Source organism: Schistocerca gregaria, chromosome 7 (assembly GCF_023897955.1).
Source record: "Schistocerca gregaria isolate iqSchGreg1 chromosome 7, iqSchGreg1.2, whole genome shotgun sequence".
Lineage (NCBI taxonomy): Eukaryota > Metazoa > Arthropoda > Insecta > Orthoptera > Acrididae > Schistocerca > Schistocerca gregaria.
Genome location: NC_064926.1, coordinates 404,029,450 through 404,042,287, shown reverse-complemented (window position 1 = coordinate 404,042,287; position 12,838 = coordinate 404,029,450). Strand labels below are relative to the sequence as shown.

Below are 12,838 nucleotides of genomic sequence, written 5' to 3'. Positions count from 1 at the left end.
CCATTATCCTTTAATACGCCAATCTCCCATCGTGAAAATGACGTGTTAATTTTAAGAACAAGTATAAAGTTTTGGAATACATGTAATCTCCGTGAAGCTCTGAGGGTGACTGAACGGGGTACTGCCTGTCTCGTGATGTCAACCGAGGAGCTACTTGACCGAGTAGTAGCGGCTCCAAGTGGCGAGAACTGACAACAGCCGGGAGAGCGGTGTGCTGAGACCACGCCCTTCAATATCGCATCCAATGATGCCATTGGCAGAGGGTGATACGGCCGTCAGTCGGTACCGATGGGCCCGCCAGGTCTGTGAACGGAGCTTACGTTTAAACGAGGATAAAACACGAGGCGAAACGTTAGTTACCACGAGTACAAAAATCAGACTGTAGCTATAACAATCGAGATGCATAGAAGGGATGCAGCTGATCAGAAAGAAGTGACACGAATTTATAGCCTATCTTCGATGTTATTCAGTCTGTCCAACGGACAAGCAGTAACACAAATCAAAGACATATTTGGCAAGGGAATTAAAGTTCAACGAGAAGATATAAATCTTTTGAAGTCTGTCGATAAAGTAATTAGGCCAGAAACAACAAAGAACTTGGAAGATCAGCTGAACGGAAAATAAGTTATAAGCCGATTATCAACAAAAGTAAAAGAAGGATAGTGGAATGTAGACGAACCATATGAGGTGAGCTAGAGGGAATAGATTAGTCAATAAAACTATAAGAGTACTAGGCGACTTTCCTACGTGGCAGCAAAACAAATGAGGATGGACAAAGTAGGGGGTATATAAAATGTCGATTGGCAATAGTAAGAAAAGCATTTCTGAAAATAAACATAAATTCAACCGTTAGGAAGTCATTTATGAAGTATATTATCTGCAATGTAGCCTTGTACAAAACCGAAACACAGACGATCGACGGGTAAGACAAGAGCAGAAAAGAATGTTTTAAATCTGGTGGTATAAAAGATTTTTTTTTTGGGGGGGTGGGGGGCGGTAAATAATGAAGAGGTATGGAATCGAACGTAGGAGAGAGAAATTTGTGGTACAAAACTGACCGAAAAAGGGGTCTATTGGAAGCATACATTCTTGGGCGTCTAGGGATCGTCACTTTGGTAATGATAGGAAAATTGCGCTTCCATGTAGCATACAGTATCTCCATTCGCTATTAGTACGGAAAATTTATTTATGCGGGTTGGATGTGATAGCAAAGCATTTCCCGTGGGCGGAGCAGGAGGACATGTCACGAATGTTCTTTCCACTGACCTTACGCCTTCTACAAAACAAATGGTTCAAATGGCTCTGAGCACTATGGGACTCAACTTCTGAGGTCATCAGTCCCCTAGAACTTAGAACTACTTAAACTTAACTAACTGAAGAACATCGCACTCATCCATGCCCGAGGCAGGATTCGAACCTGCGACCGTGGCGGTCTCGCGGTTCCAGACTGTAGCGCCTAGAACCGCACGGCCACTCCGGCCGGCCGTCCTCTACACATGTCTTCGTTATGCAGAAGACACTGCTTGGTCACAAGACCATTGACAGCAGTCAAGTACAATGAGAATCGCCACTAATCATTAATGGGGTGTTTGGCTGTTGGTAACGAGTATTCAAACAATTTCAACTGTCCCAAAACAGTTTTTACAGTCGCGAGAACCAGCCTTGTTGAGAGTATACTACAGGTATTTGCAATAACTTTGAATAATAATAACACATAATGGAAATAAAACGTAACTAAAACTAAACTCAGTTCGAACAGGCATCATAAAAACCAAAGGTGCCGACCGACCGCAGAGTCATTCTCAGCCTATAGGCGTCACTGGATGCGGATATGGACCAGTTTTCGTGCCCGCAAAATATAATTAAAATCAGTAATATTTACAACACACGCTCACCCTCTGTACGTCCTTCTCGATTCTCGTTCACCTTCAGGTTACCTAGCCGTCCCTTCTGCGTTCTGGAATCCCTGTTACTGAATGCCCATCAATGGTCGGATAAGGTAACTTTGTCTTATAAGGGCGTGCTGTGGGAGAGGAGAAACGTATTTTTCAGTTATTTCAGGTATTCGACAGCGCACCATCTACATAACCTATGATCTTCCACCTTATTACTAAAACAGATTGTGTTTTCACAATCAGAAATTGTACATGTACAGAATGTGAAATTTATTTGATATTTCTTACTTTCAGCAAGGTATAACAATGATGCAGCTTTAAATACTTATAGGCTTAAAAGTAATTAAGAAACGGAAATATCTTAAAATTAACGAATTATGCACAGAAGACAGGAATTTATGAAGACAGGAAAGAGGTTATGAAATATTGTAACTTTATGACACATTATACATTCAAAAATAATATTCTAAAATAACAATATTCTTGTATTTAAGAAGAAAAATTTGCCCACCACATAGCTATCTTGATGTGAGAGCTCGACAAATCATCAAGTTTGTCACATTTGACGTAGCTTACAAAATATATCTTTAATATTAATTTGATAAATTTATGTGTAGAGAAGTGTATCAGAACTGCTATTATACTACACGTGTTACAAGTCTTGTGTTATTTACACAGGGCATATTCAGTACATTATTTGTGCACCTTTGGCTTCCTTATAGGCATATATACGTGTTGTGCGGACGGTGTTTGTGTTGTCTGTAAGGTAAAACCTTAATTAAGCCTAAAAAGAACAATTATAGAATTTTCATTTCAGGCATTACTTTACGTAAGCTTACTAAACAATAACATCATTCAAATTTCACCTATTCCACAAGACTTTTTTATATATATTGAAATATTTAACGACAGTTGACCTCCTTCTGTTTTCATTAATTTAGTCTTAAATTACACTTATGTCTGTATATTAATCTCTCTACCCGTATCTGTTCCAGCTTCAGAGTCTGTTTCTGTGTTTATGCGTGTGTCATTCCAAGTATCTTGCTCCCGCGTTTGCGTGTTTTGCCCTTATTCGTGTTTGTGCTTGTGCTTGTTTGTATACTTCGCGTAGAGTACGTGACCAATCATCGGTTATGCCATTCAGTATGCATGCACCGATCCTCCGGCTGTCATAGAATTTGCCATTTGTTGTTATACTCAGTTCTGGTTTTATATTTGTGCGTGTGTGAGTCTGTCACAGTGTAAAGTGATTTATTTAGAAATCCTAGTCCTCCGAAAGTGCACACGGTTCTTCGGCTGAAACCAAGGCGATGGAAGTGTTCTGGGTATGAACAACAGCCCACGAGGAAACGGTCTATGCCGCTTGTGGTATCTGTACGTTTTAGCCTCATTCGTTCCTTGAAGTTCGAGAGAAAGGTGTGCGCGCGCGACGTTCCTTTTCTTTTGAATCCCATTCTCTCTGCCAGGTATCAGTTCACCAGATGCTTAGTTGGCGCCTTTCAGAGATATTCTCTCCTATAATTTCAAGTCTACCTTTCTTCAATGCCTAGTGCGTGATCACAGTGCAGTAGGCGTTGCCCAGTTGGGTTTGTACCATATTGCACAACATTACACTTTCAACACCCCTCATATTTGGCCAACACGTTACGAGTGTAATGGGTTTCAGCATATGGCCTATTACCCACAAATGTTACAAGTAGTTACTCAGAGCTGAAGAGGCTCTTACAGTTCAGACTAGCGTGAGAGTTGTGTCAGAGTTGCATCAAACCAGTCTTTGGCCTCAAGACCGCCTCAGCCACAGCGACGGAGACGACGACGACAACGGCGACGATGACAACAACAGCAGAAATAAAAACGACAACGACACTGCAAGGTCCTAAAACGCTATGAGTGTGTTGTTGGCCAACAGGCCAAAAGCCAATCAAATTAAAGAAAAAGAAAAGAATCGCCGATGTATAAAATAAAAGGAATGAGACAAATGGGTAAGTCTGGTAGCAAGGGAAGGTCAGAGGTTGAAGGAAAGAAAGAGGTGTATGAGTGATAATGTGCAGGAGAAAAGAGTGAGATAAATAGAGAAGGCTGAGGAAGCGCAGCAGTGGACAAGCCAGTGGGGGACAGCGCTGGCTGTTGCGCAAGGCGCCCCTCGTTACTGGGAGTGTTCCCGCGCGCATGTAGGCGCACGCACCCTGACAGCGGCGTATTACTTACGGCCTCGTTATTCGTCGTTTTTGAACTGTACGCCTGGCGAGCGTCGGAATACAGTGACCTTTCTGCGGGAGCGCGGGGGGAAAGGACACGGACCGCGGCCCGGTGGCTCAAAGGCCAGGCCTCCCGCCAGAGGTTCGCCCCGCTGACGGGACGAACAGGAAGGCAGTCTGCTATCGAGGGGGTCGTTAATTTGCCTCCTGCGAGCTCGCCGCGCCCTCACCAATGCAGAAGCTCGCTTCCTAATTAAAAGCACGTCTAATACGCAGCCTCTTTTGGTTACAGTGGGCGGTGCCCACGTGCATTAACTGACCTGTCGGAAATCGGAATGCAGCCGGTTAGGTGACCCGCAGAATAATCGCGCTCGGTTCGCTGTCGTACAGTACAGTTACATCTACGGTTACTAGGGTACACAGTAGGAATCGCAGGGTGCGTGCGCAGTAGCAAGCTGCGACGCCGACGTCACACCGCTCAGTAGCACACCACTGCCATAACCTACCGTGTTATTATTGCGCTTTTTAGTGAATACAGTGTTGTTTAACGGACTCCTTCCAGATGGAATAAAATATGAGTCTTTCTCCCCATTTACGTGTCATTCGTTATACTTCTTTATGTTGTGGATCGTCTCCCAATTCTTGCACGAAGCGTCGATTCCCCGCAAATATTCCCGTATTTCGCTGAAATTCTCGCCATTCTTAAAAGGTATGCCCCGTCTTTGGTGCACATCGATGATGATGAAACGAAATGATTAGGATAACACTCACACACTCAGTCCCCAAACGAAAAAAATCTCCGACCCCGCCGGGAATCAAAGCCGGTACTCCTCAGTATACTCGGTGAACATTAATAGAACCGACAGACAGCAGGGGCGGAATCCTGATTGGAAAGGGAGACATAATGATCCTATGAAGATTTGTCAGAAAATACACTATTGGCCATTAAAATTGCTACACCACGAAGATGACGTGCTACAGACGCGAAATTTAACAGACTGGAAGAAGATGCTGTGATATGCTTTTCAGAGCATTCACACAAGGTTGACCCCGGTGGCGATACATACAACGTGCTGACACGAGGAAAGTTTCCAACCGATTTCTCATACACAAAACAGCAGTTGGCCGGCGTTGCCTGGTGAAACGTTGTTGTGATGCCAGGTGTAAGAAGGAGAAATGCGTACCATTACGTTTCCGACTTTGATAAAGGTCGGATTGAAGCCTATCGCGATTGCGGTTTATCGTATCGCGACATTGCTGCTCGCGTTGGTCGAAATCCAATGACTGTTAGCAGAATATGGAATCGGTGGGTTAAGGAGGGTAATTCGGAACGCCATACTGGATCCCAACGGTCTCGTATCACTAGCAGTCGATATGACAGGCATCTTATCCGCATGGCTGGAACGGATGGTGCAGCCACGTCTCGATCCCTGAATCAACAGATGGGGGCGTTTGCAAGATAAAAACCATCTGCACGAACAGTTCGACGACGTTTGCTGCAGCACTTACTATCAGGTCGGAGACCATGGCTGCGGTTACCCTTGACGCTGCATCACAGACAGGAGCGCCTGCGATGGTGTACTCAACGACGAACCTGGGTGCACGAATAGCAAAACGTCATATTTCGGATGTATCCAGTTTCTGTTTACAGCATCATGATGGTCGCATCCGTGTTTGGTGACATCGCAGTGAACGCACACTGGAAGCGTGTGTTCGTCATCGCCATACTGGCGTATCATCCGGCGGGATGGTATGTGGTGCCATTGGTTACACGTCCCGGTCACCTCTTGTTCGCATTGGCGGTACTTCGAAAAGTGGACGTTACATTTCAGATGTGTTACGATCCGTGGCTCTACCCTTCTTTCGATCCCTGGGAAACCCTACATTTCAGCAGGACAATGCACGATCGAATGTTGCAGGTCCTGTACGGGCCTTTCTGGATACATAAAATGTTCGACTGCTGCCCTGGCCAGCACATTCCTCAGGTCTCTCACCAATTGTAAACGTGTGGTCAAGGGTAGCCGAGCAAATAACTCGTCACAATACGCCAGTCACGACTTTTGATGAACTGTGGTATCGTGTTGAAGCTGCATGGGCAGCTGTCCCTGTACACGCCATCCAAGCTCTGTTTGACTCGATGCCCAGGCGTATCAAGGCCGTTATTACGGCTAGAGGTGGTTGTTCTGGGTACTGATTTCTCAGGATCTATGCACCCAAATTGCGTGAAAATGTAATCACATGTCAGTTCTAGTATAATATATTTGTCCAATGAATACCCGTTTATCATCTGCCTGTCTTCTTGGTGTAGCAATTTTAATGACCAGTAGTGTACGTCATTTCCACGGTAGATGGCGCTGACCAATGTCAGTTCCTCTGATACTGCTGTGTCTTTCTTGTACGTTGCAGTTTGTGTGACTGACGCAGCGTACTGCAAGCAGCAGAATGATGTTCAAGCCGGGAACAACCCGAGATGATTTGTGAACGCCGAAACAGATCTAAACGGCTGGGAGACAGCACGGCTATACAAAACAAGTATACCCTCGCAGACACTAACCACATCTCACAATATATCAAGCCCTGTCCGGGCGTTTCTGTGATCATGAATCCATTCAAACACACGAACGGGCAGGGAGGCGGCGGACTTTGCGTACAACAGATCTCGAGGAACGGGTCCTACAATATACTGACACGAACCAGAGTACAAGCTTCATGTAAGTTGCCTGCCAAAGTGCGCTACTACCTCGATCACCTGAAACACACAAGGGACACGCGACATGTGGTCCGATGAACTGTCATTCATCATCACCGTCTACCGTAGCGACGATGTATTTTCGGACACATGTTCATGGGACCTGTTTTCCTCCATTCCCATTCAGGAATCCGTCCCTGCTGGTTTTATTGATGTTCACCATGTACAGACCACTGGACCACCAGCTACGGACTTTCCGGGGTTGGGACTTCTCTGTATACAACAGTATCATTTGCGACTGACAATTAAGTAATCCCTGTGTTGAAGGGTTCTGAGAAAACAGATTTTTTTTGTTATTGAGTAATTACGGTTTGCTGTGCGACAGCGAACTGTACAGACTACTCCAGACAATGAAAAAAGTTAGCCGGCCGGAGTGGCCGAGCGGTTCTAGGCGCTACAATCTGGAACAGCGCGATCTCGGGCATGGATGTGTGTGATGTCCTTACGTTAGTTAGGTTTTAGTTCTAAGTTCTAGGGGACTGATGACCTCAGAAGTTAAATCCCATAGTGCTCAGAGCCATTTGAACGATGTTTTTTGAAACAAGTTTAGAATTGAGTTTCTCATAACTTTCAAGGACAATGAAACGAGCCAAAATGGATAGACTATTGTAAACGTTCCGATTTGGTTTCAGTCACGTAAGCTTCATCATGCTCAATTCATTTTGCTGACTCGTGTAATGAAAGGGATCTGTAAAGTGAACTGTTTAATTTCCTTCCGAAACGCAAACTGAAACCTGGTGCTGTTCCAACTCTACATCTTTCTTTCTCCAGAGCTGACCTATGAGATAGTATTGAGTCTAAGAAAGAGAAAAAGTTACTGAATAGTAGATGAGATTTGATACGTAAATATATTACCAACTAATAAAGAAACTAAAAAAAGTATTAACTATGAAAACAAACAAAGCTTTAAATGTGACAATAAGCGTTTGTGGCGACAATAAGAAATTATAGAAAAAGAAATAGAAGAACTGAGGCAAATGAATGCAGTTTTACAGGACAGTCTCTGTCGGTATAACACTGCGTTTCGCAAAATTAAGAATTTCTAATAGTGGTTATAAAAGGACAGTGTGCTAATTGATCATATTAAGATATTTCGTGGGCTGTGATTTCACGTTGTACATCGTATAAAGCGTTATTATTTATCTGACTAATAAATAAGTTGAATATAACACGAATAGTCCCGATGGTATTCACAACTGTGTACGAGTTAAACACGTGTGTTCATACATAACTCTTGCTGAAAATTATGAAAGAAAAAGATCTTATCGCTTACTACGTTTTCGCTGTTCACGCAGTAAAACTTCAATTTATTATTTCTTTTTCTAAGAATTCTATTCTGGACGCAGTCTGTAGACAGTATCCACATATACCACAGTATGTACCTGCAAAATTATATCATTCCACAACACATTGTTCAGGAGATAAAACGGCCTAAACATTTAGATGCGTGAAGAACTAGCTATCGCTTGTAATAGAGCGCAGATTACGCAGACTATACGCAGCCAGTGTTTCGTAATGAGAGCAATTAACGACTTTCAAAAACATTTAAGCATAATTTCAAACCTATTCTAATTTTTTTCTCGCTTACTTGCTTGACGTCAAATATTTAATACATTAACTCATTTATAATCAGACTTTTGAAGGTTTCTTGCACACGAGAGTTCGATTCATTGAAGAATATAAGGTTTACGGGCATGGACTCTTAAGTGACTCTTTTAGGTTTTACCTCCACTGTAGATGAGTTGGCGAGTCTCTGATTTGTATGCGGAGGTTCCTGTTTCGATTCCTGCTACTGACAGATGTTTTTAGTTGGCGGGAGTACACTTAAATGAGTGCACTGAGCCTCTCGAGGCCAGTTGGGTAAGAAATAGCGACTCCGAGGTTTTTAAAGCTGATAATGTATGGGAGAGCGGTATGCTGAGGGCGCTTCCCCTTCCCTCCCACACACCACCTTCAAATGAATGACGCTTTACCTACGGCGGACGGTCAGCGTCTAATCGTCCTTAAAACCTAGTCAGAGAGTTAGTTTATAAAAATGCAGTTGATTTTATTTATGTGCTTGTCGAGATGCATATCAGAACATACGAGGGTGAGTCAAAAAGTAATGCCTCGTATTTTTTTTCTACGTTTAATTGTCAGGAAATTTAAATGCAATTACATAGGTTGAAAACCACAACATTGAGGATCATTTTGTCATTTTTCAACGGTAAAAATCACAGCTCTGCTTCCTAAGCCATTGACGCACGGATGTTTTGACGGCCTCCTCATCTTCAAAATGAATCCCACGATGAGCTTCTTTTAGTGGCCCGAACAGATGGAAGTCTGATGGTGCCAGGTCAGGGCTGTATGGGGGATGAGGCAAAACTTCCCATCCAATTTTGACAATCTCGTCAGAGGTGTGACGACTGGTGTGTGGTCTTGCATTGTCATGCAAAAGAAGAACATCTGCCATTGATTTTGTTGGGCGAACTCGCTGAAGACGTGCTTTAAGTTTTTTGAGGGTTGTGACGTATTGAACAGAATTTATTGTGCATCCCTGCTCCAAAAAATCAACCAGAATCACACCCTCTGTATCCCAGAAAACTGTTGCCATAACTTTCCCTGCCGATCGCAGAGTTTTGAATTTTTTCTTCCTCGGCGAACTTGTGTGACGCCACTCCATTTACTGCCTCTTTGATTCGGGTTCAAAAAAATGCACCCATGTTTCGTCCCCGGTCACAATTTTTTTCAGAAACTCATCTCCCTCCAAACGGAAGCGCTGTCAGTGTTGGGAGGCTATTGTTTTCCTTGCCTCTTTATTCTGATCGGTTAACATTCTTGGAACCCACCGTGCACAAACTTTTGAGTACCCCAATTGTTTAATAATCGTGATCACACTGCCTTTACTAAGAGAAATAATGCGACACACTTCATCTGCAGTCACCCGACGGTCACCACGAATGATGTCATCAACTTGCTGAATGTTGTGTGGAGTCACTGCACTCACCGGCCTGCCACTCCGCTTTTCGTCAGTCAACGGTGTTTGCCCTTCAGCTTCCTTACAACGACGAACCCATTGTCTAACAGTGCTGACATCCACTGTCACAACACCAGACACCTTCTTCAGTCTTTCATGAATGCGTATGGGCGTTTCACCTTCTGCATTCAAGAATTCAATCACACAACGCTGTCTCAAACGAACATCGATGTCGGCCATCTTACAAACTTCTGCTGTGCTGCCACCTGTTGACACAGAAAGTTACTACTGCAGTGGATTGCAGAAGAAGGTTTGAGGAATGGCGCCAAATTCAAATTTTTCACTTAACTTAATTTTTGTAAGTAGAAAAAAATGGGAGGCATTACTTTTTGACCGACCCTCGTACATTACCAGAACATAATGGGGTAATAATAATAATAATAATAATAATAATAGTAATCTGCCCTCTATCAGCCACTGCTAGATACAGTGAATATACGATCGTCGCTCTGGGTGTCACAGCAGGGCTACCTGATCAAACTTGAGCTTTAGCCTGGAATTTTATCTATTTGCTCCAGGCGGTTTTTACCTGTGCTTTGGCGAGAACTTCCGCAGAAATGATGATGCCTTTATGGAAGCACGAAGCAAGCTCCTGGTACCCCAACCTGCAAAAAAGAGAAAAACTTGCGGTAATGGAGCTGACTCTCATGAACAACACAATCTCAGTGGAAGAAAAAGTGCAGTAACATACAGCGTTTTGATTTTGTATCAAAGCAGAAGTTAGCAGTGGTGTGTTTCTACTATGGGTCGTATTTTTAAACTGACAATACGGCCAAGTCCAAGGATGACGATGAAGCTTTTCTTACTGTGAGAACACGATGGAAACACGCTACTACAGATGAATTTTGGATTTGTAGTAAGTAGAGGAGATTACGTCTAGTTGTTAGTGTTGTTTGAAAACGGATTTCTCCAAGTGACTTGCAATACAACGCACGTTATAATGTAGCACCATTATTACAAAATTCACCACACATTTTTTTCGTGTGTGTAAGCCTAGGGACCGATGGCCTCAACAGTTTGGTCCCGTAGGAAGTTACCACAAATTAAAAACAAAGTCAGAATCAAATTTTGCAGGGTGAACTGCTGCGAGACGTGCGGGAGGAGAGTCAATGAAGTTCTGGAAGGTACCAAAAGCGATTTGGAGCCAAGCCGACTCCAGTGTAGTGGCTAGCTAGCTTTCTCGGGTGAGATAGTCCCACAGATACTCGATTTCATCTAAATTTGGTGAATGTGGTGACCAGGGGAGTACAGTAAACACATCCTGGTGCTCTTTGAACCACGCATGCACGTTGCAAGCTCTGTTGGACGCTGCAATGTCATGCTGGTAGGTGCCATCGTGCCGAGGTAAACAAACCCCATGTACAGGTGGACGTAGTCATAAGGATAGATGCGTACTTGTATTGACCCACTGTGCCATTCAGAACGACGACGTCACCCATGGAATATCACTAAAATATTCGCCAGACTATGACGCCCTCTCCTCTTGTCCGGGACTTTTCGACGATTGTTGCATGGTGTTTGCTTCCACACGATTCACGCCTAACACGCTAACGGTCATCTGTCTGATGCAGCCTAAGATCACCCGCCACTACTCAGTGGACGTTTATTGGCTTGCAAATTACAGCCTTCGTCGCTACGAACAGCAGTCAGCAAGGATGCAAGAACCAGTCGCTGCTGCGGAGGCCTGTTCGCAGCAACGTTTCCTGAACGGTCGTTAAGGAGACACTCTAGTTAGCCGCTTGGTTCATCATCTGGGCGGTCAGTTGTTCAGCAGTTGCACGTCTAGTCGCCCGTTCACATCTCCATAGACATCGTTCACCCCTGTCATCTGAGGCCCACCACACTTGCCTCGGCAAGTGGTTCAAATGGCTCTGAGCACTATGGGATTTAACTTCTAAGGTCATCAGTCCTATAGAACTTAGAACTACGTAAACTAACCTAAGGACATCACACACATCCATGTCCGAGGCAGGATTCGAGCCTACGACCGAAGCGGTCGCGCGGTTCCAAACTGAAGCGACGAGAACCGCTCGGCCACCCCGGCCGGCTTGCCTCGGCACCTGTTTTGGATAAATCCATTTTGCTATTTATACTTTAACCAATGGCGACAAGCCAACAGTTTACCAATTTAGATGTTTCTGAAACGATTCCACCCTTGTTCCGGGACCCAATTATCGTACCCTTTAGCACGGCAGATGAATCGCTTCGTTTCGATATTACGACGATAACTTCACTGTTTCCATGTCTCCCGACACGTTGTATACACCCTCCACTATCGCTGAGGCTGAATAAAACTTATAGGCGGTGGTCACATTCATGTAACTCTATTTACACGTGTAATAGCCGATCTAGCGACAGCCAGTGTGGCGCATTAGTATCATTCAGGAGTCGTGCAGCTTAGGCCGATGGCTGGCCTTCTGGCGACCAAGTGAGCACGCATAGTGTATCGGGTGCCCGCCGAGAGCCCCTGGAAAGCGGAGCTGGAGGCCGGCGTCTTGTGGTGTCTCCAGGAGGACGCGGAGGAGTGACGGACACGCTCCAGTTGGCGTCGGCCATCCGTGCCGGGCCATGCGGGCTACCTAAGCTCCCCTGAAAACTTCACGCGGCGCTGGTCGGCCACAGAAACGTAAAGCCACGGTCTTCGGCCACAACACTTTACAAACGTTCTGATTCTTCTACTTGTTACACTTTAAATGTTTGATGATACCTGTACCGACAAAAACACGCTACTCTTCGGAAAGATGTAGCGTTTTCCTATTCTTTTTCCTCATAGCAGGTTAGCCACTACTGGCCGCTCACCCATCTTCTCGTCCCTCTGGTCATAACAAGCGAGCCACGCTTCCGGCTTTGCCGTGGAATCATGGAAAAAAAATATTCGAAAGACTTGCTCTACTTTTAAAGCATTTTATGGTAGATTGTCGAAGCAACGAATGTTTACAAGTGACTAGAAAGAAACACAGAGTTCCATTATTAAAGACAC

At 44.4% G+C, this 12,838-nt stretch overlaps 1 protein-coding gene across 1 annotated transcript in view; it reads right to left on the bottom strand.

Moving 5' to 3' along the window:
- The window catches only part of LOC126281863 (ras association domain-containing protein 10-like), a 1,002,113-nt gene that overhangs the window by 353,897 nt on the left and 635,378 nt on the right, over window positions 1-12,838 (bottom strand). Inside the window, exon 4 of the mRNA XM_049981129.1 lies at window positions 10,388-10,463. The gene's annotated coding sequence lies outside the window, so the exon portion shown is untranslated. The remainder of the gene's footprint in view (window positions 1-10,387; window positions 10,464-12,838) is intronic.